General features: G+C 45.9%; 1 protein-coding gene across 5 annotated transcripts in view; it reads right to left on the bottom strand.

Moving 5' to 3' along the window:
- Positions 1-24,015, bottom strand: part of PKP4 (plakophilin 4) — a 332,003-nt gene that overhangs the window by 301,053 nt on the left and 6,935 nt on the right. The gene's annotated exons all lie outside the window — the stretch shown is intronic.

The raw sequence follows: 24,015 nt of genomic DNA, 5'->3' as shown, positions 1-24,015 counted from the left end.
GAGGTGTTTCCAGCCTCAACCAATCATACACTGAATCTCTCTCTGCTACTTAGAGCATGAAGGTGGTGGCTGGCAGAGCAGAGCTGCAATGATTGGTGGGGGATGCAGACAAGGAGACAGAAGAATGGCAAAGAATATCAAGCAGCCAAAAAAGACAACAGAGGCAACAGGAGCCATATCTATCAGGCAGGATGGGTTACAGGGAACACACTTTACTTGAGTACCCCTTTAAAAGTAGAGGCCAATACATGGTTTATGTCTAACTTTGTTTTAATAGTTTCCTAAAGAAACCTATAGAGGTTCCATTGGAATTTACCTTGCTCGTAAAGTTTACAAAGAATCCCAGTCACACAACCTCAATGTTTGCTGATATGGGAAACAATTGGTAGCGTTATGAGACAATGATGCAAATCTGATAACTGTGGTTAAACAGAGTCATATGACCTTAGTGTTTTCTTATTGCACAAGAGAGTCCTTATTTTCTACATTAAAGGAGTAGTGCAGTGAAAAATAAATGTATTCCCTATCTAAAATGGGGACCCGGCAGTCTGCCAGAAGGGGCCGTTCTGACCCCCACAGGAAGCCGCAGCCGACACACCGCCTCCATGTATCTCCATGGGATACATGGAGGGGGCGTGTCAGCCGCCGCTCCGTGTGGGGGTCGTCATGCCCCCTTCCAGCAGACTGCCGGGGCCTCGTTTAGGAGACCGCAGGGGATCCCCAGCAGTAGGACACCCCCACCCCCCGCAATCTATAATTAGGGGATAAATTAATCTTTCACTATAGAACTCCTTTAAGTTTTTTTCCAGGCCTTGCCATCTCTACCTAGAAATCTTCCTAGTGTGGCAACCGCCCCAAGTAGGTCCACTGCTGCTTTATGGGCATGCAGTGGCATAGGAAGAACGTTGACCGCCACTGCATAAAGTCCACCTTTATATGGTACACGTTTTGGCAGAGTCTTACTGAAATGTTTTTCTAAAATGACAGATACACTTTAAAAAGGGGTCAAGCACTAAATCACAAGGATAGCTCCACCTCCAATAGGTGGCAGAAGGGAGCCAGCTCATGCCCTACAGGAAAACAGCTACTCTACCTATAAGGTGGCAAAAACTGGAGGTGTACATCAGGAGCATATACCTCCAACACTGTGTATACAGATTTACTTATAAATGGCAAGCTCTGCATTAAATAGTCACTGTAATTTGAAGAAACATTGCATATGACAATACAAGTGAATATAAGAAACTTTGTAATAAACGTGTTAGACAAAATGCTTCTTTCTCCTGTTATCAAACTTTATTTTATCAAATCACCCCTAAAAATCAGTCATGAGTCTACAAGACAAGTAATACAAGTCTATGGTGAGGGGAGGGGGCTGCTTTCGGAGATCTGCAAATTATAAATGAAGCCTGCAGAGGACAAATCTGATGAAAAATACCATCTAGAAGTTCTATAATGGCCAGAAATAGTGCTGTTCCTCATGTCCACACACAGGGCTGCTTATCCTGACAAGTCACCTGAAATGACAGCTACGCTTTAACCATTTGCAAAAGATTAAAAGAAGAAAATATAAAGACTAGAAGAGTCAGTTTAATTCAGAAAAAATCCAATATCTCCTTACTTGGCTGCAAAACCAAAAGGCTCCATTATTAAAGTTAATGGCTTTAAATTCACAGTAATTTCAGCCCTAACTTTTGGGTAAAGTAGAGAGCAGGATTATAACCTTACATATGAAATTCCTGCAACAAAGCCAACCACATCGAAAGGGCCGAACCCTACAGCTGCGAGCAGGCCTGTACTTTACAGGGCCCTGGGATCTTGATGGCCGCTTTCATCCCAGCCTGTTGGAAGACAATCCAATTTTCCCCTACACAATACACAAAACGCAAAAGACAAAAAAAGAATATAAATTGCTGCCGAATAGAGGAGGAAAAAGAAAAAAAGAAAAGGAAAGCGAGCCTCGCTGCCAAATCCCAGGCTGTGCTATAATAAGAGCTTGTATATTGCAGACGAGGTAGATTATGGAAATGTAAAGACCGCACACTATCATTATCCTGCAATAGAGTCAATTATTGGGCAATACATTACTTGGGGGAGATCAATAGTGTAAAGAGACACTATATCAAAGAAAAAGAAACAATCTAGCGCACACCAATATGTAAATATATCAAAGATAATTTTATTTCACGTACAAACATCCCTGAGGAAGTTGCCGACGGGCAAAGTAACGTGTGGGGTCTAGGGGGCACCTGCCGCCCCCCCCCTCCCTCCCTGTTAGTGTGGTGGCCTTTGTGCCTTTCTAAATGTTTTTAACTGTCTAGTCTGCTGTTATCTTTTTGTATGTGAAATAAAGTTCTTTGATATATTTACATATTGGGTGTGCGCTAGATTGTGTATTTCTTTTTCTTTGCTATAGTGTCTTTCTGATACACGTAGCGGCACCGCTTGTTTAATGTACGCCGAGTCCACTTGCCTGATTGTATGTAGCAATAGTGTAAAGCGTGTAATAAAAAACGTGCACTATGTAAGGTGACCATGAAGTTAGTCATATTAGAGCAGTGTTTTCCATCCAGGTTGGCGGCAGCTGTTGCAAAACTACAGCTCCCAGCATGCTGGGAGTTGTAATTTTGCAACAGCTGGAGGCACCCTGGATGGAAAACATTATTCCCAGACTGGGAATAGAGTTTCCCATCCAGGGTAAAGTCTATGAATACAGTTTCCCATCCAGGGAAGAGTCTGGGTATAGAGTTTCCCATCCAGGGTAGAGTCTGGGAATAGAGTTTCCCATCCAGGGTAAAGTCTGGGTATAGAGTTTCCCATCCAGGGTAGAGTCTGGGTATAGAGTTTCCCATCCAGGGTAGAGTCTGGGTATAGAGTTTCCCATCCAGGGTAAACGTTTGGGAATAGTGTTTCTCATGCAGGGTAAAGTCTGGGAATAACTATTTCCATCCAGGGAAAAAAATAGTTTTGCAACAGCTGGAGGCACCCTGGATAGGGAAATCCTATTTCCAGAGTTTATTTCCCACAATTCCATTGGCTGTCCGGGCATGCTGGAAGTAGTAGCTTTGCAACAGCTTGAGGATCCCTGGATGGGAAACACTATTCCCAGACTTATTCTACGCAGTTCCCATAATCCCTTACATTCAGCTCGTATGAGATTACGAGGGAGTGTTCCCGTATACCCAACATGCTCTGTACAAATGCATTTACAAAGATCCCAGGAACGCTAGAGAGAAGAGAGTCTAAAAAGTTTGTTTTTTTCCTGCCTGCGGTTGATCTTCTGGGCATGAAAGGACTGGCGCCGGGAGAATATTCTTTAACTCGCAGCTTAAAACCTGCAGGCGAGAGAAAAGCTCAGAGTAAATAGTCGCCTCTTGTAAACGGTTTGCATTTCCAGATAAAACAAGAGTTTGCTCTCCTCCTCTGGGAATGGCATCAGTGAGATGCCAAAAACACAATGGTTTCAGGCTCTTGGCTGGCGACGATGACTTGCGGCATCTATGTTTACAGGATTCTGCGGCACTTTGTACGTTCGCCTGGGTTTTCGGCCCAAGCGTAACATTCCATTAAAAATAGCGCTTTTTTCTTATTTGCCCTTGAGACGTCCCTCTTGCGCCTTCAGAGAAATAAAACAAGGTAAAATGCAAAAGGCTGGGATGATATTTCACAATTGTGCGCTGTATAGAAAAGCTTTAGATAATGCACAAGTCTTTAAGGTTAATGCCACAAAGCGCTGTACATAGAGCAGCCAAGGCAGAGATTAACATTTTCTGCAAGATTTCAGCTAACGTCATTTATAAAAGGTGCTAGAAAACGTGCGGCTACTAAAACAAAAGCTTCCGTTTTCCTGCGAGGATATAGTGAGTCTTGACTGAACTAATAAATTTCTTCAGCATGTCCAACCACAAAGAGGCCACCTGTGCCCCCCATCACCTACAGGGAGGTCGTGCTATCATCACATACAGGGAGGTCGTGCCCCCTGTGCCTCCATCACCTACAGGGAGATCTTGCCACCATCACCTACAGGGAGGTCGCGCCACATGTGCCCCCATCACCTACAGGGAGGTCGTGCTATCATCACATACAGGGAGGTTGTGCCCCCTGTGCCTCCATCACCTACAGGGAGATCTTGCCACCATCACCTACAGGGAGGTCGCGCCACATGTGCCCCCATCACCTATAGGGAGGTCGTGCTATCATCACATACAGGGAGGTCGTGCCCCCTGTGCCTCCATCACCTACAGGGAGATCTTGCCACCATCACCTACAGGGAGGTCGCGCCACATGTGCCCCCATCACCTACAGGGAGGTCGTGCTATCATCACCTACAGGGAGGTCGCGCCCCCTGTGCCTCCATCACCTACAGGGAGGTCGCGCCCCCTGTGCCTCCATCACCTACAGGGAGGTCGCGCCCCCTGTGCCTCCATCACCTACAGGGAGGTCGCGCCACCTGTGCCTCCATCACCTACAGGGAGGTCGCGCCACCTGTGCCTCCATCACCTACAGGGAGGTCGCGCCACCTGTGCCTCCATCACCTACAGGGAGGTCGCGCCACCTGTGCCTCCATCACCTACAGGGAGGTCGCGCCACCTGTGCCTCCATCACCTACAGGGAGGTCGCGCCACCTGTGCCTCCATCACCTACAGGGAGGTCGCGCCACCTGTGCCTCCATCACCTACAGGGAGGTCGCGCCACCTGTGCCTCCATCACCTACAGGGAGGTCGCGCCACCTGTGCCTCCATCACCTACAGGGAGGTCGCGCCACCTGTGCCTCCATCACCTACAGGGAGGTCGCGCCACCTGTGCCTCCATCACCTACAGGGAGGTCGCGCCACCTGTGCCTCCATCACCTACAGGGAGGTCGCGCCACCTGTGCCTCCATCACCTACAGGGAGGTCGCGCCACCTGTGCCTCCATCACCTACAGGGAGGTCGCGCCACCTGTGCCTCCATCACCTACAGGGAGGTCGCACCTCCATCACCTACAAGGAGGTCGTGCCACATGTGCCCCCATCACCTACAGGGAGGTCGTGCCACATGTGCCTCCATCACCTACAGGGAGGTCGCGCCACATGTGCCTCCATCACCTACAGGGAGGTTGCGCCACCTGTGCCTCCATCACCTACAGGGAAGGCGTGCCATCTGTGCCTCCATCACCTACAGGTAAGGCGTGCCACCTGTGCCTCCATCACCTACAGGTAAGGCGTGCCACCTGTGCCTCCATCACCTACAGGGAAGGCGTGCCACCTGTGCCTCCATCACCTACAGGGAAGGCATGCCACCTGTGCCTCCATCACCTATAGGGAAGGCGTGCCACCTGTGCCTCCATCACCTACAGGGAAGGCATGCCACCTGTGCCTCCATCACCTACAGGGAAGGCGTGCCACCTGTGCCTCCATCACCTACGACCAGGATACAGCACCACCTGTGCTATCATTAAATACAGAGAGTCACATAGGGAGGCAGTAGTGTCAGCATCTACACTAGACGTCTATTTTAAATAAAAATCCCTCTCACCTTTATTACCCTCCCGTGCCGAGGCCTCTTCATCGTTCAGTCTGTTATCCAGAGCGTTGCAGGCTCTGCTGTGCGAAGACATCAGGTTCTGCAAAACTCAAAATCCTGCGCCACTGACAGCGGAGAACACAGAGGCCTCATCTCAGGAGAGGAGGAAAGGTGAGTGGGCCCCAACTACTGGGGGCTCCTTTCTAGAAGGGAAGGTTTCGCTACTACCTACTGGGGGCATATCCTTACTAGGAGCGTCAGTCTGGCCCTCATGTTTGACTTTCACCTTAAAGGGGTACTCCGGTGGAATTTAAAAAAAAAAAAAAAATTTTTTTTTTTTTTTTTTTATCAACTGGTGCCAGAAAGTTAAACAGATTTCTAAATTTCTTCTATTTAAAAATCTTAATCCTTCCAGTACTACTAAGCTGCTGTATAAAACAGAGGAAGTTCTTTTCAGTCTGACCACAGTGCTCTCTGCTGACATCTCTGTCCATGTCAGGAAATGTCCAGAGCAGGAACAATTCCCCAGAGCAAACATATCCTGCTCTGGACAGTTAATGACATGAACAGAGGTGTCAGCAGAGAGCACTGTGGTCAGATTGGAAAGTAATTCAAAAAGAAAAGAACTTTCTCTGTATTATACAGTAGTGGATAAGTAATGGAAGGATTAAAATTTTTAAATAGAAGTAATTTACAAATCTGTTTAACTTTCTGGCATCATCAGTTGATTTAAAAAAAATTTAAAAAATAGTTTTCCACTGGATTACCCCTTTAAAGGGGGTACTCCACTGGCCAGCTTTCCGGCTGAGTTCGAAACATTTAGTTTTGAATGCTGTGCTTTCGTTGCGGGGGTCGGCCATGCCCCCTCGTGACATTAAGACACGCCCCCCGCAACACAAGTCTATGGAAGGGGGCATGTCTGCCATTATGCCAGCTACCATAGACTTGTATTGAGGGCGTGGCCTGAAATCACAAGGGGGCGTGGTCGACCCCCGCAGCGAAAGCACAGCATTCAGAACTAAATGTTTCGAACTCAGCCGGAAGGCTGGCCAGTGGAGTAACCCTTTAAGGCTTCACAAAGTCTAGAGCCACTTCTGCTGCCTGGGAATGCTTGGCAATTTTGTATCTCAAGAGCTGGGGGAACATTGGTTAGGAAACACTGGAGTCAGTGAAGGTTCTAGTGCAATACGCTGGAGGGTCAGTGAAGGTTCTAGTGAAGGTTCTAATGCAATACGAATACTTCGGTCCAAATTGAACCGAAGAGTCATTCTCATCCAACTATACGTAATCCAGAATAAATCGGTGTGTAACTCATCTTCATAACATCTCTAGACCGAGTGAAGCTCCTCCGTATCCATTTTGTCTCATCCTCAGCCGTACCAATCCAGATCTGGGCCTCATTTCACATGGACCAAAGCCAGAACCCAAAAGTAGAACTACAAGCAATTACGACCGATATATATCAAGTCGGAGGACAAAGGACTATGAGATCATTCTGCGGGATCTCGGTCGCCTCTAGGAAGCCAACAAGTTTAATTTTCCAAATTGAGACCATAAATTACAAAGTAACAATAAACAGTATGATGCGAGCCAAAAACTTCAAAGTGTGTGGGGGGGGGGGGGGTAACAATTCTCTACCGAGAGCGGGAGGCATTAGCGCCAGGACTATTTCGGATGGTAGCAGATAATCACACGTATTATATACTTGGCTCTCCACCCACAAAATCAATGGAGGGGGAAAAAAAAAGAAAAAATACCACCGACTGCGGTTCAGCTACTGGGTGCCAGGTTGACATATTCCATGGTCTATATAAACTATGATCAAATACTGACTCAGAAAATTTCGGGATTTACAAAAGAGACACCAAATATCATCTGGCGCCAAACGTAGAAATGCTGAGCTGGTGGTTACTCCCGAGAAGCGCTAAAGATCATTACAGCTTCTTCATTTGTTTCCATGTTCACACAGCGGGGGAGATTTATCAAAACCTGTGCAGAGGGAACGTTGCCCATAGCAACCAATTAGATCGCTTCTTTCATTTTTAACAAGGCCTCTGTAAAATGAAAGAAGCGATCTGATTGGTTGCTATGGGCAACTGGACAACTTTTTCTCTGGACAGGTTTTGATAAATCTCTCCCAGTGTGTTTATCAATTCACGTTCTAGAAAGTTCTTTGTGTAGATTGTTTTTTTGTAGTGTTTTTAGAGTCTTGTCACATGGCCTTTGATAACTTTGGCGCAAATAAAAATGTTTCCAGTCACTGCTTCTCCCCCCTCCCCCCCCCCCCCCCACTTCTAAGTGTGGTCCGGGTTCACATAGGTTTGCGACTCTTGAAAGCCCTGTGGCAATCTGCCATTCCGAGCAGTCACACAGGGCGAATTGCTGTGCGACTCGCCGCACGCATGTGCTGTGTACTCCGACACTGCGACCGCACCGCGATGTCTGAGTAGAGTGTGAGCAAGGTGGTGACTCGAAGGCCCCTGTGTGACTGCTCACAGCGGCGGATTGCCACTGCAAGCAAGGGGGTTGGGAAACAGCTGGAGGCACACTTCGGGTCGGGTAACCGGCAGAACCGCAGCTTAAAATACGCTGCGGTTCTGTGTTGTCTGACCCTACCTTAAGTGAAATTCACCCTCAAAATGGGTTTTCCCACCAAGACAACTTGAACTTATGCCCCAGTACAGTTTTTCCCAACCAGTGTGCCTCCAGCTATTGCAAAACTACAACTCGCAGCATGCCTGGACAGCCTTCGGCTGTCCAGGCATGCTGGGAGTTGTAGTTTTGAAACAACTGGAGGTGCCCTTGTTGGGAAACACTGTTGTAGTCACTTCTGTATTATCTAGACCAGGATTAGTCAGAAATAGCTATACAGAAAGTCACACGCCACTATATAAATGAATGGGCAGCAGAACCCCAGCGATCACCTACTAACCCACCACTCACTATTCCAAGCGAACGCTACACCTCACCTGCTCCTCATCCAGCAGCCCCGGCCTTCACCGATGAAATGAGACGGACTGTATCTTGGGACTGTTTATTCTTCAACAAGTACGTCATAACAATAACATCCATATCGCGGTTATCTAACCGAACCAGTTATTTAGTAGGAAACAGACGGCTTCAACAGCAACGGCCAAACTACACCTATGTAAATATATATATATATATATATATATATATATATTGATGAAAATCATAAAATGTTGCAGTATCTTGTAATACCTTTTTTATTGGACTAACAGCATTTTGTAGAGACAAGCTTTCGGGGTTCCTCCCTTTATCAAGTCCAAAGCAAATCGCTTTGGACTTGATAGAGCAAATTGCTTTGGACTTGATAAAGGGAGGAATCCCGAAAGCTTGTCTCTACAAAATGCTGTTAGTCCAATAAAAAAGGTGTTACAAGATACTGCAACATTTTATGATTTGCATCTGCATCACTAGACTAATACGGCTACTCAAATTTACTAAATATATATATATATACATATATACACACACACACACACACACACACACACACACACACACACACATATATATATATATACACACACACACACACACACACACACACACACACACACACACACACACCCCATTAGGGCTTCTAGTATTGACACCATTTTGTAAGTGTGTATAAAGAGGTCTATAAAGACGATTCATTGACCACTACGATAGGCCACGTCCATTACCCGGGAGAAGATTTTAATCTAATCTATCCTATTTTATGTCATTCTATTGGAATTTGCAAATCTGAACATTTGCCGGTCTATAAAATACAATGAGGGAATTAATTTGTAAAAACTGTGTTTCTCTTAAAAGGGGTATTCCAGCTTTATAAATCTTATCCCCGATCCGAAGCACAGGGCAAAAGATGTATGATCGCAGGGGGTGCCGCTGCTGCGACCCCCCACGATCTCGATGCAGGCCCCGGCATTCTGTGGCGGGTGCTGCCTCCGAGACAGAGACGTGACGTCACGGCCATCCCCCTTTCGTGACATCACGCCACGGCCCCTCCATTCGTGTCTATGGGAGGGGGCATGAAAGCAGTCACACCTCCTCCCATATACATGAATGGAGGGGGCGTGGCTTGATGTCACAAGGGTGGCGCGACATCAAGTCTCAGTCTCAAAGGCAGCACCCAGCACAGAATGCTGGGGGCTGCACCAAGATCGCCGGGGGGGGGGGGTTGAAGGGTCGCAGCAGCATTACCCCTGCGATCATACATCTTTTGACACATGCTTTGGATCGGGGATAAGATGTATAAAGTCGGAATACCACTTTAAGTGTAGGGTCACGCGTGCCATATTTTTCTACCCATTTAAGTCAAAGGATAGCAAAATCAGGTGCGTATTTTGCTATCCATTGACCTCAATGAGTTGGAAAATGCGGCACACGTGACCTTACCGTAAGGGCTCGTTCACACGAGCGGATTTTGCTGCGGATTTTCGTGTGGATGTTGCTGCAGATTTTAAGCTGCTTATTTTCTACAGCTTTTTTAAAATAAGCAGCAGATCAGCTGCAGAAAATCCTCACAAAAGGTACAGTATCCTGCGTAGATTTGATGCACAGGATTTGAAGCAGTGCTCAGTCATTTAGTTTACACTGAACCCTGCAGCATCAATTCTGCTGAGTGTACGTGTGAATACACCCTAAGGGCTCGTTCACACGAGTGGATTTCTTTTCAAACAGGAATCTCCGATGTCGAAAATCTGCTTCGGGTAACACATGGAGACCCTGCTCCATTTTGGGTTTGAAAAAGATTACAAAGATTACAAAAGAAATCTGCTCATGTAAACGAGCCCTAAGGGTAGGGTCGCACGTAGTGAATCCGCAGCGTATTTGACAATGCGGATGCACTATTGCCTGTCCCTAGAGTGTGCCTTTTGCTGTGCCCATGTGTCCTGCTTGCAGCAGCAATCCACCACTATGAGCAGACACAAAGGGAGCCGCTGGACGCGCCTGCGCCGTGCACTCCAGACATTGCAGCCGCTCTAGGCCTAGCTCAGAGAGCAGGAAAAAGCGTCCGCGAGGTCTGCAGAGCTGTGCATCTGCATGCAACGCGCAACACGCTCTGTCTGCTCATAATGGCGGATTGCGGCTACGAGCAAGACACGGACACAGCTGGAGGCACACACTAGGGATGGGCAGTAGCGCACCCACAGCGTCAAATACTGCTGCAGTCCTTTGGATAATTTTTTTTTTTGACAATTTCTCCGCTTTGAACTCCTCCTCTCTCAGAACTGAAAATGCTAAAAATAATAACTTTTTTTTTTATTATATTAAACTGAACTAATGTAAACTGACCTGAACTGTTGATAAAGATCCATTGGAATTTACGGGTTCAGTTCATTTTAGTTTTTTTCAGACAAATAAAGCGGAAAGGACAAACGCACATGTGAACCTAGTCTAAGGCCAGGTTCATACTACAGAATTTCCGGCTCGAATTCAGTTTTAAAACCCTGCTCTGAAATTCTGTTGCAGTCCCTTTGCTGTCCATGGGATTCCGCTGCGCAGGGCACTTTACGAAATTTCAAAAAATGGATGTTGGCCACGGGATGGCAATGTCCGCATGATCCGAATGGTTTAGTCGGTGCAGTTTACAAGACTTGTTTTGGGTGAAACCTTTTCTTATCCAGAAACGTGATTTTTAGCACGAAAAAAAAAACTTTTTGAGGTTGGTCTCACTAGGGCAGCGTTTCCCAACCAGGGTGCCTCCAGATGTTGCAAAACTACAACTCCCAGCATGCCTGGACAGCCTTTGGCTGTCCAGGCATGCTGGGAGTTGTAGTTTTGCAACACCTTGAGGCACCCTGGTTGGGAAACGCTGCGCTAGGGGCAGGTCAGAAACCTTGCATTTCTTGCAGCATTCTGTATCCGACATTGCCAGGGGGCTGCAGTTCTTTTTGTCCTCTTATACACACTATAGGTTCATGTGACTGGTAACAATACACATAAAAGAAAAAGGAGAAAAAAAAAAGGTGTAAGGTAATATAAGTGCAAACATTGGCAGCTCAGCATCCATACAACATCCCAGCAACAAAAGCCTTGTCTCCTTTGAAATGCTGGGTGTGTACACGATGTTTATCAGGAGGCATGTGCACTGCGCCTTGGGCAAAGAGGCTGGAGGCACCGACTGGGCGGGTGGGGAGATCCTGCCCACGATACTCTACAGGAAGGTGTGGGTGTTAAACGGTATCTCTACTGAAGAGATTTATTGTTAATAAAATGAGGATGAAAGGAGCTTATTTCTACTGAACGCTGGACAAATATGGAGCTGCTCATAGTAAATATCATTGTCCCAAATACATCTGTACCAGCACGGAGTACAGAGGCCAGGAGCACAAAGACCTGCTCAGCCAGAAAAGTGTTCAGGCTACATAAAAAGATGTGTAAAGTGTGCAATAAAAATAAGAAACTATTTGTGTTCACCATCCCTAGTGATACAAAGCACTACACAGTTATTCCTGAAATATTTATATACAAGTAATGAGTGAGCCAGAGCTCAGTTGGCCAAATAGCAAGCGAGAAGGGCCATAGAGTAAGCGAGCAAGAGCAAAGCAAGAGTGTAGGGAGCAAGAGAGCGAGCAAGAGCAAATGGAGCCATAGAGAGAAGGCACAAGCAAGAGTGCAAGGAGGGGGGGGGGGGCAGCCAGTGCCAAGGTGGCCAGAGAGCAAAATCAAACAGGACCAAAGAGCGACTGATAAGAGCAAAGAAAGAGAGAGCAGGAGCTACAAAAGGAGCCAGAAAGAGAGAGCAGGAGCTACAAAAGGAGCCAGAAAGAGAGAGCAAGAGCTACAAAAGGAGCCAGAAAGAGAGAGCAAGAGCTACAAAAGGAGCCAGAAAGAGAGAGCAGGAGCTACAAAAGGAGCCAGAAAGAGAGAGCAGGAGCTACAAAAGGAGCCAGAAAGAGAGAGCAAGAGCTACAAAAGGAGCCAGAAAGAGAGAGCAAGAGCTACAAAAGGAGCCAGAAAGAGAGAGCAAGAGCTACAAAAGGAGCCAGAAAGAGAGAGCAAGAGCTACAAAAGGAGCCAGAAAGAGAGAGCAAGAGCTACAAAAGGAGCCAGAAAGAGAGAGCAAGAGCTACAAAAGGAGCCAGAAAGAGAAAGCAGGAGCTAAAAAAGGAGCCAGAAAGAGAGAGCAAGAGCTACAAGGGAGCCAGAAAGAGAGAGCAAGAGCTACAAAAGGAGCCAGAAAGAGAGAGCAAGAGCTACAAAAGGAGCCAGAAAGAGAGAGCAAGAGCTACAAAAGGAGCCAGAAAGAGAGAGCAAGAGCTACAAAAGGAGCCAGAAAGAGAGAGCAAGAGCTAAAAAGGAGCCAGAAAGAGAGAGCAAGAGCTACAAGGAGCCAGAAAGAGAGCAAGAGCTACAAGGAGCCAGAAAGAGAGCAAGAGCTACAAGGAGCCAGAAAGAGAGAGCAAGAGCAAAAAGGAGCCAAAGAGAGCAAAAGCCAAAAGGAGCCAAAAAAAGAGAGCAAGAGCAAAAAGGAGCCAAAAAGAGAGAGCAAGAGAAGAGGGAGCAAGAGAAAGCAAACAAGAGCAAAGTGAGTTAGAGAGAGCAAATAAGAGCAAAAAGGGCCAGAGAATGAGTGAGCAAGTGCCAAGGGGACCAGAGAGAGCAATAGCAAAGAATATGCTAGAGCAGCGTTTCCTAACCAGTGTGCCTCCAGCTGTTGCAAAACTACAACTCCCAGCATGCCCGGACAGCCTTCGGCTGTTGTCTATTCCCTGTATCCGTGGTGTAGATGGTGTCTTAGTCAGAGATCCTGTGGTGGTTAATGGGGCTTTTAAGGCCTTTTATAGTGATTTATATTCTTCTAGTTAATTCTAGTGTTTGGGTCCATTTTTGTCGGGTCTCTTTCCTCCCTTACTCCCTCTCAGGCCTCTGCTCTTGATGCTCCTTTTACGTTTGAGGTAGTGTCTCAGGCCATTAAGGAGCTGCCCCCCGGGAAGACGACCAGCTTGGATGGGATGGTTGGGACCTGGTATGGGCTGAACGAGGAGAATTTTATCCCTTTACTGCTCAGATTGTATAATGCTGCTTATGAAATGAGGAGACTTCCCGACTATGAGAGACGCCCTGATTGTTGTTATCCTTAAACCTGTGAAGACCGCCCCCCACCGCACTGAACGCCGCCCCCATTGCCTCCCCTATCCCTGGTTTTATAATTACCTGTTCCCGGGGCCCGCGCTACTTCTGGCTCCTGCTGCGTCCTGCGTTACGCTGTGCGCTGCGCAGCGACGTCCCCAACGTGAAGTCACCGTCAGTGCGCACAGTGACCGCTCAGGACGGGAGCCAGAAGTAACGCGGACCCCGGTAACAGGTAATTATAAAACCGGGGATAGGGAAGGCAATGGGGCAGCGGCGGTGGTTGGGAGGACCCCCGGACAGGCAGGGGGAGAGAAGCGGGTGGCGGCGGTGGTCTCTGATTCAGCCAAAAGCCGCTGCAGTTAATCGATTTAAAGCGCGATAAGTTATCGGCTATCGGCCTGAAAGGCCACAGATTATCGGTATCGGCCCTAAAAAACAGATATCGGTCGATCCCTAGTAGTTAGTGCCTGTGATCTCCTTATTCAGTTTCGTCTAATTCTTCGCCTGTATTATACGCCCGTCAACTTGCTTTGCATGGAGGATTCGTCTTCTGATGGTTGCTTCTGAAGTAGTATTCACAGGGACTCGCTTTTACATGCTGTGCGGGAATGCCGGTGTGGTTCCCTTCTAGAAGGAGGTATTGCAGTTCATGACAGATCACCTTGAGTTTAAGTAGGTTTATGTCCCGGAGGTGTGTTTGTTGGGTGTTATTAATGGTTTGGAGTCTGGTAGCATAGGCGCCTCTTAGTTTTCTTTTCTGGGCTCGTAAAGTGGGCATCATGGCCTGGAAAGATACTGTTACTCCCCCGCTTTCCCATTGGGTGGCCTTGGTTACCAAGTATGTCCCCCTGTATCGTGCCTTGTACATTAGTCGACGTTTTTTGCAAAAGTTTGATAAGGTGTGGTCACCTTGGTTGCGGCTGGAGGCTTCGGCTGATCCTCCGGTTAGGACTGGGTCACAGACTTAGGGTGTGTTCACACAGAGTAATTCAAGAGGAATTTACTCTAGTATTTCCTCTTGAATTCTACGCTCCAAATTAATGCACATCCCCTCTGCCCATTGACTTTAATGTTATTTCTGCTGTCCTGTTCACACTGCGGAAATTCTGCTAGTGGAATTGCGACACTGAATTCCGTTCCGCTTGAAGAATGAGCATGTTCATTCTTCAAGCGGAATCCGCTAGCAGAAATCAATAGGAGTCAATGGTCTTACGGACATCATTTTCGTGCGGAATTTGCTGAAAAACCCTTCACTTCTTTCTCCCCCATTTCCGCACGCAATTCCGTGTGCAAATTGCGTGCGAATATAAAAAAAAAATTTCCGCCCGAGAATTTTTCCACATGAATTACTCTTTATTTACTCCGTGTGAACTCACCCTTAGAGGGCTCATTCTTGTAAGTTGTCATAGAGGAGTGGAGGATGGAGGCCCCGGTTTCGTGCGAGTGCGTGTATGGTTTTGTGTTTGTGTGCTGGGCTTGTTCTTGCTGGGAGCTACATGGGCTGGGACTATTCCTGAGGGGTATTGTAAGAGCATTATGGGACTATTCCGTTACAATTTCTCATATGGACTTTGCCTATCTGTTCCCATTCACTTATTCATGGAAGTTGCTATCCTGGCCTTGCGGTCACTCCTGTGGGGCTCCTAGCTGTATTGTTTTGTTACTATTCTTAAAAATTAATACATAAAACTTAAAAAAATAAAAATAATAATCTTAACCCGCTACACGGCGAAATGATTTAGGTTGACATTTAAAGGCTATCCCGGGCTGGAAACATTTATAAGTGTCGCCATCTGCTCGATTTGTCCGCGCCATTATTCATACACGCCGCCATCACGCGATTTCGTAGAGCACATTCCATTTGGGTTTATTGCAAACATCATCTCTCCCAGCACGAGGAGATGGGATTCCTCAGATGCCAACAGCAATATATGCGAAAACTAAGTAAATTACATTCTTTAATGCTCCCATCATGAACTCCGTGGCAAGCGAGCAGCGAGATTCGAGAACTTTATTGTCTCAATTACTTGACATTTTGCAATGGGCTTATAACACGCTTAGAATACAACATCCTCATGTTCTATGGAAGGTTAAACAGCATGGCTATGGCGCCACAATCAATGTCAAGCTATGGATCCATAAAGTACTGGATACACCCATCTAAATGGAACCAAGGTTGGTGAACACTGGCTTAAATGGGTACTCCACTGACCAGCGTTCGGAACATCTAGTTCTGAACGCTGTGTGCGCACTGCGGGGTTCGGACACGCCCCCTCAATGCAAGTCTATGGGAGGGGGCGTGTCATCACTAGAGGGAGTGTCAGACTCGCAGCGCACACAGCATTTGTAACTAAACGTTCTGAAACGCTACCCAGTGGAGTACCCCTTTAAAAGGTACAGTCGGCTGGGAGGCCATGATAGTAGTTGTACTTTCGCACCAGCTTTGAGGACACAGGGGGAGATTTATCAAAACCAGTGCAGAGAAAAAGATCGCTTCCTTCATTTATAACAAGGCCTCTGCAAAATCAAAGAAGCGATCTGATTGGTTGCTATGGGCAACTTTTTCTCTGCACAGGTTTTGATAAATCTCCCCACTCTGTCATTTCGAGTACTAGAATTATTTTACTTGCCGAGTACTCTGTATTGCCTGCTCTTCCTACCTAAACTTTATGGGGGGTTGAAAAGAAAGGAGACTGGGAAAGCTGGGTGGTATACAGGCCTCTCCCTGCCCCCCGCACTTATGTTTTTTCTTCTCTCAGGCCGAAATAATTCTTCTCTCCTCCACCCACCCTGTCCCCCACTCCCTGTCCCATTTCTCTGAACCTGCCTGCTGAACAGTTAAATCATTATTTACCAGGATGTGGGTCCAGCAGCAGGACTTTTATAACTGGCGAGCAATCTCTGCACCCCAAGAGTAACGTGATCAGGAGAGGTACCGAAGTCTCATGCAAGTCTATTTAGACCTTTATGACATCTCCTGATCGCGTTAATCTCGGGCGGCAGTGATTGCCCCAGCCGTTCAGAAGTTATGCTGAAACATACACACATACGTTATACATATATTCTAAACCGCGAGTCAGTATAGAAACGGTCTGCGCTCATCACGCCGTCTTACACTGTTTTTCTGGCACAACAAACCAACATTTTTATACTGCGCTTTTGTATTACATACTTTTTTTTTTTTACTATTTGCATCGGCTGATCCTCCCCCTCATCTTTTACTTTGTTAGTCTGGCAGCGGTAATAAAATACCTGTAATATCCTGTTTTTCTTGCCTGCAGTCATTTTACATTCTGACTTAATATCTGGCGCTGATGGAATACGTGTGTTTTATAGCCTTAGCAGTCTATTGTGCTAGAATGAAAGTTTTCTTTTCGTTAATTACAGGTTCTGATAAAAAGATATAAAACTAAAGTATATTCCTTAACACTAGACTAGGCCTTGCGATCCACAATAGGTGGAGAGGACTATTCGCATTTACACAGCCAACCTAAAAATGGATATTAGGTTACAAAACTACAACTATCAGCGACTGTTTCGTGTTGTCAAGGCAGGATAGGAGTTGTAGTTTTGAAGCCTAGAGAATATTTAAAGGGGTACTCCACCAATAGACATCTTATCCCCTATCCAAAAGGATATGGGATAAAGTATCTGATCGCGGGGGGTCCTGCCGCTGGGGACCCCTGTGATCTCCCTGCTGCACCTGGCGTTCGTTTAGAGTGTCGGGAGAAGCGCCGGAGGCAACACCCCGCTCGTGAAGTCACGGTCACCCGAACCCCCCCCCCCCCCCCACGTCAATGCAAGTCTATGGGAGGGGGCTTGACAGGCATCACGCCCCTTCCCATAGGCTTGCATTGAGAGGGCGTGAACGTGACATCACGAGCCTCCGTCCCACATCGCCAGTCATCCGGCACAGAGTACCCCTTTAATTCCCAGCTAATTAAAGGAGAACTCCAGCTGCAATTAGCATAGCGTATAAGCAGCTGATAACAGGGGGTTCGACTGAAGAGGGTTCGACCTCGAAGTCTCTGGAACGGGACCCTGCTCTCAAATTAGTGTTAATTTTCATTTTGGACACAATAAAAGTTAAGTTTTAGGTGTGAGAATTAATTTAGGGTATTAGTGACCCTGGTGTAACCGGGGTCATAGGAATCATGACATATTGACCCTTACCCATTCCAGTGATTATTTGGTGGTTATGCTTTCCGTGAGGAGCGCCTGCTCTGTTCATTTCTATGGCAGCGCCAAAGAGACCTGAGTACAGCACTCTGGCGCTCCCATAGAAATGAATAGAGCATGTGCCGTCTACCGGTAGACAACACGCACTCCTCACTGACAACCGGGGTCCCGTCACAGGGATCGCAGGGGTTCCCAGCAGTTGGACCGCTCGCCTTTGGCTGTCTGGGCATGCTTAGAGTTGTAGTTTTGCAACAGCTGGAGACACACTTAAGAAAACACTGTCCTAGATGGTTGGTAGCAACACTACTCATGCACTGACAGCCAAAGGCGGTCACTTCATGATTGAGTTGTAGTTTTTGGGCATACCATAAGAATGCCTCAATATATATATTGTAGTGATCTATTGGTGCAGTCAGTGTGAGGAAGACTGTAATAGAGCCCTGCGCCTAAGAGCGTGCACAGCGGGGCTCGGAAGTCCCATCGGAGTCCTCGCTGGGATTGGTTTCACCATGGAGACTGGCGGAGGTCCCCGGGGTGCTCGTGTGTGTGTGTGTGTATGTATGTATATATATATATGTATATATATATATATATTATATAATATAATATATACACACACACACACACACACACACACACACACACACACACAAGCACCCCGGGGACCTCCGCCAGTCTCCATGGTGAAACCAATCCCAGCGAGGACTCCGATGGGACTTCCGAGCCCCGCTGTGCACGCTCTTAGGCGCAGGGCTCTATTACAGTCTTCCTCACACTGACTGCACCAATAGATCACTACGCACAAACTATACGTCAGGGAACCGACAGCCACCAAAACGTCTCTGGGCAGGGACTGGTTAAAGGGATGCACTGCATTTCTTTATGGAGATTGAAAAGAAAATAACTTAAATAAAACAAAGATTGAAAAGAAAACAACAAGTAAATGTAAGTAAAACAAACCTCATTTCTATCACGTTTTCAAATGGCGATGTCCACAATAGATGTTTTCATTCTGGTTGCCATGGTAACTTTGCTTTTTTTTTTTTTTTTTTTTTTAAACATTCGTTTTAGAGGCCTGGACAAAATCTAGATGCAAGATTGACAACACAATCAGCCATGTCGGCTTGTCTTTGCAATCTCCATTAGCTACATGCAGCAGGCAGTAATAGCTTCCTGCCAACAGAGGGAGCCGAGTACATGCGGTGACTACTGGGAGGAAAGGGTGTCCTGCTGTGACTATTTATCATAACCTGTGCAGAGGAAAAGTTGCCCAGTTGCCCATGGCAACCAATCAGATCGCTTCTTTCATTTTGCAGAGGCCTTGTTAAAAAGGAAAGAAGAGAAATGATTGGTTGTCATGGGCAACTGGGCAACTTTTCCTGGGCTTTGATAAATCACCCGGATGTGCCTGATTTGACTAAAAGAAAAGTAAAGAGGGGCCTGCTATCGCTACAATAAACTATGAGGGGTGCTCTATGCTAATGTTCATTAATGTCTATTAATCATTTTCAACCCTTAAAAGCAGTGGCTATAATATACCTACAACTCCCAGCAGCCATTACACTTAGGCTCAAAGGAAAATTAGATCCAGCTTGTCCAGCGCTAACTTTATAGATATCTTGCCTGTCTACAAATATGTGGCTTACTACTAGCCACCCTACGCAACAGTCAACAAATGTGTTACACACAATGAGGGAGATTTATCAAAACCTGTCCAGAGGAAAAGTTTCTGAGTTGCCCATAGCAACCAATGAGATCACTACTTTCATTTTTTCAGAGGCCTTTTCAAAAATGAAGGAAGCAATCTGATTGGTTGCTATGGGCAACTCAAACTTTTCCTCTGGACAGGTTTGGTAAATCTCCCTCAATGTCCCCTTTTTAAAGGCTGAAAACCTCCAAATTCAAACTCCTTGTTGGTGTAGGTTCCTCACAGCCTCACTTGCAGGATGACTTATCTAGTGACAACCTGTCTGCAGCACCTGTGCTGATCTGGGCTAGGCCAAAAACCTGGAGTGGTCCACTAACAAACCTACCTTTCTTCTCATAAAAATTCAGGCCCGATAACCAGACTTCTAAAAGTCCCTAGCTCGCCAAGTCTCACCAGGGATTTAACTATTTCCCATATCTTACCCAGTTTTCCTGTACTTTCAGAATCCTGGTATCCACATAAGACACCTTGAGGAAACACGGCGATGCCAGACAACCATTCCTCTCACTGTCTCACAAAGCATGCCCTTTTAATAACAGCTAATCAGACTAGTCGCACAAGCACCTCATCTTTCTACAAAGGTAAAGCCGTAGCGTATATGTGTGTGAGGGGAAAAAATAAAAAATAGAAACCTCCAGCAGATTAGTCTTTTTATGTCCATGTCTAACCAGGCATGAAGTACATCTGCATAGAGAACATGGTACGAAAACACATCAAAGCTAATTTGCACTTTTGACAGATTCAGCAGGAATCAGCCGGTGTATGTAGACACCAGTATTTTTCCTTTTAGGAGATTGCTTTAACGTGCAAAAATATTTTACACCTACAATTTATCCAGTGCGGATTACACCCATCAGAACAGAGATTTACCACTGACGGGAATCCCACCAGGAGGAGAGCGGGGTTGTGGTGGTTTGGGGGGGGGGGGTGTCAGAGGAGCTCCACTTGCACTCTCAACCATACCTAGTATTGCACCATAATATTTTTAGGAGAGTTGAACACTACCGGTCACATATTGATGGCATATCTTTGGTATACAGAACCCTTTTTATAATACCTTTAGGACCCTCTATAGCAGTGGTCTCCAACCTGCGGAATTCCAGATGTTGCAAAACTACAACTCCCAGCATGCCCGGACAGCCAACGGCTGTCCGGGCATGCTGGGAGTTGTAGTTTCGCAACATCTGGAGGTCCGCAGGTTGGAGACCACTGCTCTATAGTGTATAACTAGCTGATCAGTGGAAATATAACCTTTTAGACCTCCTAACCACCCCAAAAGTAGGGAATAAGATGTCTGACCGCGGGCGTCCATCCCCCCCCCCCCCCCCCCATCTCAGCTGTGGCACCCCAGACATCCGGTGCACAGCGATGCGGGCCGGAGGCTTGTGACGTCAAGGTGACGCCTGCTCATGATGTCACAGCCACGCCCACTCATTGCAAGTCTACAGGAGGGGGGGGCGTGACGTCTGTCACACCCCCTCCCATAGACTTGCATTGAGTGTGCTTGGCCGTGACGTCACGAGCCTCCGGCGCTGCACCAGACGCTCTAAACTAATGCCAGGAGAAGAAGCGAGATCGCGCAGAATAAGATGTCTAGGGGCCGAGGGGGTTGTCAGATTTATTAACGGAGTTTGGGCAGTGCTTAGGATTAAGCTAAGCCTATAACAAAACAAGCAACAACAACAAAAAATAAATAAATAAAAAAAAAAGGTATATGTTGATCACCTCAGAAGAAACATCAAACTGGAAAACTTGACTTATTTTCCAATTTGAAAAAAAAATAAATAAAAAAATTAGACAAAAATAGTGAAATAGGTCCAAACAAACAAATAGTGAAATGGAACACCTGACGCGTTTCTGCTCTAGCAAGCTTAGTCATAGAATAGCTAAGTTTCGGAAGAGCTAAAACACATAAGAGGGGGGTTTCGTTTTACTAGTTGTTTGTACCTACTTTTTAATTTATTTTTTATATTATTATTATTATTATTTTAAATAATTTTTAATCAGAAAATAAAAGTCAAGTTTTATCCAGACCAGTGCACCTTTCTCCTGAACTTCATTGCTATGAGAACCTTTACTCACCCCCTTTAATCCTTGGCCCACCCAGCAACACCTCTCTAGCTCTCCCTGCAGGCTTTGCTTACATTGCTGTAGTGATGCCATCTTGGTATACCCCAATGCAGCCAGTCACTGGAGTCAGGAGTCTCACGCCTTATACTTAAAAAGCCTGTAAATGGCTACAGTGGTGGTATGGGTATAAAGGCATGTCATGGCTGCCGCAATGTAAACAAAGCTGGCAGGAAGGACCGAAGCAGCAGCACTTGGTACTAGAAAAAAAAGTATCAGTCTCCTTCCCCTTCTGGCAACTGACAATACAGTCCCTTCTTACTAACCCTACACAAGGAGTCTATTCAGCTAGACCGCTATGCAACTGCAGAGGCTTTGCTCCTTCCCTGACAAGCAGGGTGGAAAGCTATTTCTATAGGCAAAATTGTAACGTACTGGAGAATCTGCTAAATAATAATAATAATAATAATAATAATATCAATCCTGCAGTGAACAGAAAGATTACAATGCATGGACCCAACTATGGTTAAAGGACTGAACATGTGTGTCCTCCCATCTCCGCACACTAGGTGGACATGCTCACTTATATACACTCTGAACACCAGGTGGCGCCATACAATGAAAGTAAATGTCAACTTGTTTCTGCAGTATTTTGTTATCTAGATTTATATAAAATTTTTATATATTATAAAATGAAGAATAATTGGAACCGATTTTAAACAGAGAAAAAAAATCCTGGTGCACCTGATAAAAAAATTTTTTTTAAAAATCATCAATCCAACGCAGAGCGTCCGTCCACCGTGGTCAGGGGTGGAGAAAGCGAGTGCTGAATTAACAGAGCTGCGGCTTAAATCTTCCCAGGGTATAAAGCAGAACGTGATCCGCTATAATCCCTCAGAGACAGAGTTGTCAGTTCAGCTACATGCATCCCGGCGCACGGCTTACTTCACATATATACGGCTGTGCAGTGTTTTTGCAGATGCCCTCGGTGGAATATGACCAATCTTCACACATTTAAATTCGATCAGATAGAAACGCCGCAGCTTACCGCCGCCATTTAACAGTTGTAAAACTACAACTCCCATCATGCCCTGACAGCCAGCGGCTGTCAGGGCATGATGGGAGTTGTAGTTTCACATCAGTCAGAGAGCCACAAACTGAGGTACTCTGCTACAGCCCTATGGCCATAGAAATGTGTACATGTTAAAGGGGTACTCCGGTGGAAAACTTTTTTTTTTTAAATCAACTGGTGCCAGAAAGTTAAACAGATTTGTAAATGACGTCTATAAAAAAAAAAAATCTTAATCCTTCCAAGACTTAGCTGCTGAATACTACAGAGGAAATTATTTTCTTTTTGGAACACAGAGCTATCTGCTGACATCATGACCACAGTGCTCTCTGCTGACATCTCTGTCCATTTTAGGAACTGTCCAGAGTAGGAGAAAATCCCCATAGCAAACATATGCTGCTCTGGACAGTTCCTAAAATGGAGAGAGATGTCAGCAGAGAGCACTGTGCACGTGATGTCAGCAGAGAGCTCTGTGTTCCAAAAATAAAATAATTTCCTCTGTAGTATTCAGTAGCTAATAAGTACTGGAAGGATTAAGATTTTTTTAATAGAAGTAATTTACAAATCTGTTTAACTTTCTGGCACAAGTTGATTAAAAAAATAAATAAATAAAAAAAATAAACATTTTCCACCAGAGATGCTCCAAAAACAGTGCCCCACTTGTCCTCAGGTTGTGACTGCAATTGCAGCTCAGTCCCATTCGATTCAATCTCTGACAGCTTCTCCCGCAAACATCGAGGTAAACAAGTAAAATTTACAGCACCGGCCTCCAGACTCTCCAATCACTACTTTATCTAGGATTTTTTCTAATCCGCCATTGTGCAAAGAAAACCTGTAATTTATTTTAAAATAGGGCTTGTTAGGTTACAGGGTTAAGTCGTTGACCATCATCCTTACAGCGGCACACCCATCATCCTTTGGCTACGAACAGACAACTTTAAAATGATCGAGAGAGATAGAGAGATAGAGATATATATATATATATATCTATCTCATGTATTAGTATAGGTGTTTTAATTGATGTTTTTCCACCTATAGAAGGAAAAAAACCTGACAACTGACCAGGGTATACCCATCATACTTATAAGAGCGCACACTATGAAACGGACCAGGGTATACCCATAATCCTTATAGGAGCAAACACTATCAAACTGACCAGGGTATACCCATCATCCTTATAGGAGCGCACGCCAATAAACTGACCAGGGTATACCCATCATCCTTATAGGAGCAAACACTATCAAACTGACCAGGGTATACCCATCATCCTTAGAGGAGCACACACCATACTGACCAGGGTATACCCATCATCCTTATAGGAGCGCACACCATACTGACCAGGGCATACCTATCATCCTTATAGGAGCGCACACCATACTGAACAGGGTATACCCATC

This window comes from Hyla sarda, chromosome 8 (assembly GCF_029499605.1).
Source record: "Hyla sarda isolate aHylSar1 chromosome 8, aHylSar1.hap1, whole genome shotgun sequence".
Taxonomy (NCBI): Eukaryota; Metazoa; Chordata; class Amphibia; order Anura; family Hylidae; genus Hyla; species Hyla sarda.
This window is presented reverse-complemented; position numbering and strand designations above follow the sequence as displayed.